The 5000-nt window shown below is 54.5% G+C and overlaps 1 pseudogene; it reads left to right on the forward strand.

Moving 5' to 3' along the window:
• The window catches only part of LOC129713959 (serine/threonine-protein kinase BRSK2-like), a 56607-nt pseudogene that overhangs the window by 49220 nt on the left and 2387 nt on the right, over positions 1 to 5000 (forward strand).

Below are 5000 nucleotides of genomic sequence, written 5' to 3' on the forward strand. Positions count from 1 at the left end.
CCAACCCACCACCACCACTCCATCCCCTCCCCTCCCTTCCTCCCGACCGGCCCCGCGCGCTTTTTCCCAGGTACTAAATCCGGCACCAAATCTGTCGCTGCCCCACAGGTCACCCCTCACCCCTCCCCCCAAAGGCAGCCCCCTCCCCACCCCGCTGGGAACCCCTGTTCACACACCAAAGGACAGCCCCTGCGGCACGCCCAACGCTACCCCCCCCTCCAGCCCCGGCGTGGGGGGAGTCCCATGGAGGACACGGCTCAACTCCATCAAGAACAGCTTCCTTGGGTCACCCGCGCTTCCACCGGAGAAAACTGCAGGGTGAGCGGGGGGTGGGTGGGGGGATGGGTGGGGGGGGGGGGGTGGAGGGGTAAAGGTGAGGGAGGGTGGGTGTGGGTGGGGGGGGGGGTGTGAGGGTAGGGGTGGGGGGGGGGGGGAGTGTGGGAGGGGGGGTTGGGGGGGTGGAGGGGTAAGGGTGAGAGGGTGGGGGTGAGAAGGTCGGTGGGGAGGAGGTGGGAGTGGGATAGGGGTGAGGGGTATGTGGGGTGTATGGGGTGGGGGAAAGAAGGTGGGTGACGGGGTTGGGGGGTGAGAGGGTGAGGGGCAAAGTGTGGGGGGAGGGTAGGAGAGAGGGTGAGGACAGGGGTGAGTTTGAGAGTATATGGTGCAAGCAGAATGAAATGGGTGAGCAAAACACAGAGTGCTGGAGGAACTCAGCGGGTCAGGCAGCATCTATGGAGCTAAGGAAATAGGCAACGTTTCGGGCCGAAACCCGTAAGGGTTTCGGCCCGAAACGTTGCCTATTTCCAGAAGGATTTCGGCCCGAAACGTTGCCTATTTCCTTAGCTCCATAGATGCTGCTGCACCATAGCTCAGCGGGTCAGGCAGCATCTGTGGAGAACATAGATAGGTGACGTTTCACAGAGTGCTGGAGGAACTCAGCGGGTCAGGCAGCATCTGTGGACAGAATGGACAGGTGTGTTACCTGTCTCCTGTTACCTGAGCCTTTTCCACACAGAGGGTGATGGGTTTAAGGAGGAGGAGACCGAGGCAGGTTTAATTAAATCCTCCCTATCTGTACCTGTCCAAGCGTCTCTTAAATTCAACATTTAAAAAACACCTGGACAGGTACGTGGATGGGACGGGTTTAGAGGGCAAACGCAGGCAGGTGGGGCTAGTGGAGATGGGGCATCTTGGTTGGCATGGGCCAGTTGGGCCGAAGGGCCTGTTTCTGTGCTGCATGGCTCCCTCTATACTGTCAGCAGTGACTATGCTGGGACCATCAGGATGGGACGGACCTTGTTATCCAGAGCACAGATGGGATGTTAATAAGCTGGCTATCCATGGAGACATGATTGACCAAAATATTATCTTTCTCTCTCTCTTCCCCTTCCCTCTCTCCCTCCCTCCCTCTCCCTCTCTCTCCCTCTCCCCCCTCCCTCTCCCTCCGTCTCCCTTCCTCTCCCTCCCTCTCCCTCCCTCTCCCTCCCCCTCCCTCCCTCTCTCTTCCTCCCTCTCCCCTCTTCTCTCTCTCCCCTCTCTCCTCCCGCCTCTCTCCCTTCCCCCTCTCTCTCTCTTCCCCTCTCCCTCTCCCCTCCCCCTCTCCCTCTCTCCCTCCCTCTTCCCTCTCTCCTCTCCCTTCCTCTCCCTTCCTCTCCCTCCCTCTCCTCCTCTCCCTCCCTCTCCCTCTCTCTCCCTCCTCTCTTCCCCCTCTCCTCTCCCTCTCTCCTTCCTCTCCCTCCCTCTCCCTTCCTCTCCCTTCCTCTCCCTTCCTCTCCCTCCCCCTCTCTCTCCCCCCTCCTCTCCCTTCCTCTCCCTCCCTCTCCCTTCCTCTCCCTTCCTCTCCCTCCTCTCCCTCCCCCTTCCTCTCTCTTCCTCTCTCTTCCTCTCGCTTTCTCTCTTCCTCTCTCTGCCTCTCTCTCTCTCTCCCTCTCTCTCTCTCTCTCCCCCCTCTCTCCCTCTCTCTCTCTCCCTCTCTCTCTCCCTCCCTCTCCCTTCCTTCCTCCCCTCCCTCCCTCCTCCTAACCCTCTCCCTCCTCTTCCTCTCCCCTCTCTTCCTCTCCCCGTCTCCCCTTCCTTCCACGCAGTACCCCCAGAGGAAATGTCCAGCCTAACGCCGGAGTCATCCCCAGAGTAAGTGTAGACATGAAGAACTGGAGTTGCTTTAACTAACCCTAACCTGGGCTGCGTGACGGGCCCTGTGTTCGCCTGGGAATGTTTAAGGGGGGTGGGCATTGTAGACTGGGGGTCTCACTCTGTATCTGACCCCTGTACTGGAGCTGGAGTAACTCAGCGGGACAGGCAGCATCTCTGGAGAGAAGGAATGGGTGACGTTTCGGTTCTCTGGATGCTTTCAAGAGAGAGTTAGATTGAGCTTAGAGATAGCGGAGTCGGGGGATATGGGGAGAAGGCAGGAACGGGGTACTGATTGGGGATGATCAGCCATGATCATATTGAATGGCGGTGCAGGCTCGAAGGGCCGAATGGCCTCTACTCCTGCACCTATTGTCTACTGAGACCCTTGTTCAGACTGAGAGTCCGGGGAAAGGGAAACAAGAGATAGGGAGCAAACTAATGAAAGATTGCAGGAAAGAACTGCAGATGTTGGTTTAAACCGAAGATGGACACAAAGTGCTGGAGTAACTCAGCGGGACGGGCAGCGTCTCTGGAGAGAAGGAATGGGTGACGTTTCGGGTCGAGACCTTCACCCATTCCTTCTCTCCAGAGATGCTCCCCGTCCCGCTGAGTTACTCCAACACTTTGTGTCTATCATCTGTGCTGTTCTGCGTTCTACACATATCTCCCTCTACAGCATATGATGAGCGTTTGACAGCACTGGGCCTCTACTCGCTGGAGTTTAGAAGGTTGAGGGGGGACCTCATAGAAACTTAATGAAAGGCATGGATAGAGTGGATGTGGAGAGGATGTTTCCACTGGTGGGAGAGTCTAGAACCAGAGGGCACAGCCTTAGAATTGAAGGACGTTCCTTTAGAAAGGAGATGAGGAGGAATTTCTTTAGTCAGAGGGTGGTGAATCTGTGGAATTCTTTGCCACAGAAGGCTGTGGAGGCCAAGTCAATGCCTACTATGTTCTGTTGTGCTGAAGCAAAGCAAGATGTCATTGTCCTATAAGGGACACATGACAATAAACTCACTTGACTCGTGGCTCTTGATTTTGAAGGCACAGATAGATAGATTCTTGACTAGTGCGGGTGTCAGGGGTCATGGGGAGAAGGCAGGAGAATGGGATTGGGAGGGAGAGATAGATCAGCCATGATTGAATGGCGGAGTAGACTTGATGGGCCGAATGGCCTAATTCTGCTCCTGTAGCTTGTGAATGTGAACACTGTCCCATCAACCGCGGGATCCTTTTCACCCTTGGACAACGTGCCAATCCCCTCGTGTGTGTGTGTGTGTGTGTGCGCTGAGTGAAGCCTGCTCTCTCTCTCTCTCCCGCAGACTCGCAAAGAAATCGTGGTTCGGCAACTTTATCAACCTGGACAAGGAGGAGCAGATATTCATTGTCATCAGGGATAAGCCTCTCAGCTCCATCAAAGCGGACATTGTCCATGCCTTCCTCTCGGTGAGAAGCCAAATGCTTTCCTAACCTTCCGTTTACTCAAGAGAGAACTAGATATATAGCTCGGGTGGTGCAGCAGTTGCAGCGTCGGAGACCCGGGTTCCATCCCGACTACGGGTGCTGTCTGTACGGAGTTTGTGCGTTCTCCCTGTGGGTTTTCTCCGAGATCTTCAGTTTCCTCCCATACTCCAAACACGGACAGGTTTTGTAGGTTAGTTGACTTGGGGTCATTATAAAAATTGTCCCTAGTGTGTGTTAATGTGCGGGGATCGCTGGTCGGTGCAGACTCGGTGGGCCGAAGGGCCTGTTTCTGCGCTGTATCTCTAAACAAAGGGGAAGTTAAGGGCCTGTCCCACTTACGTGATTTTTCGGCAACTTGCCGGCACCCGTCATACACGCAGCAGGTTGCCGCAAATGTTTAAAATGTTGAAACTCCAGCGGCGACAAGAAAAAGGTTCGACTCTTTGGGCGACTACTCACGAACAAACCTATTATGGTGGTGAGTAGTCGCCCAAAGAGTCCTACCTTGTACCAAGAGAACGGCAGGACTTCACACCCTGCTAAGTCTTGCCATAGAGGGAGTACAGAGAAGTTTCACCAGACTGATTCCTGGGATGTCAGGACTTTCATATGAAGAAAGTCTCGATGGACTCGGTTTGTACTCGCTAGAATTTAGAAGATTGAGGGGGGGGGGGATCTTATAGAAACTTACAAAATTCTTAAGGGGTTGGACAGGCTAGATGCAGGAAGATTGTTCCCGATGTTGGGGAAGTCCAGAACAAGGGGTCACACACAGTTTAAGGATAAGGGGGAAGTCTTTTAGGACCGAGATGAGAATTTTTTTTTTTTCACACAGAGAGTGGTGAATCTGTGGAACTCTCTGCCACAGAAGGTAGTTGAGGCCACACAGTTCATTGGCTATATTTAAGAGGGAGTTAGATGTGGCCCTTGTGGCTAAAGGGATCAGGGGGTATGGAGAGAAGGCAGGTACGGGATACTGAGTTGGATGATCAGCCATGATCATATTGAATGGCGAATGGTGCAGGCTCGAAGGGCCGAATGGCCTCTACTCCTGCACCTATTGTCTATGTGTCTATGTTTCTATGCTAACCTTTGTTTCCCCAGATCCCCAGTTTGAGCCACAGCGTTATATCACAGACCAGCTTCCGTGCAGAGTATAAGATGGTGGGAGGCCCGACTGTCTTCCAGAAACCAGTTAAGTTCCAGGTGGACATCACCTATGCGGAGGGAGCTGAGGCACATAGAGAAAACAGCATCTACTCAGTCACCTTCACACTAATGTCAGGTGAGGAGCATTTGGGCGGAACTCTGCAATCCCAGCCAATCTTCGGCTGAGGTGAACCAAACTGCAAACGGTGGGATCTTCAGCAAACCCCCCCCCCACTCTCACTCAACCCCAGTTG

The sequence above is a fragment of the Leucoraja erinacea genome, chromosome 37 (assembly GCF_028641065.1).
Source record: "Leucoraja erinacea ecotype New England chromosome 37, Leri_hhj_1, whole genome shotgun sequence".
Lineage (NCBI taxonomy): Eukaryota > Metazoa > Chordata > Chondrichthyes > Rajiformes > Rajidae > Leucoraja > Leucoraja erinaceus.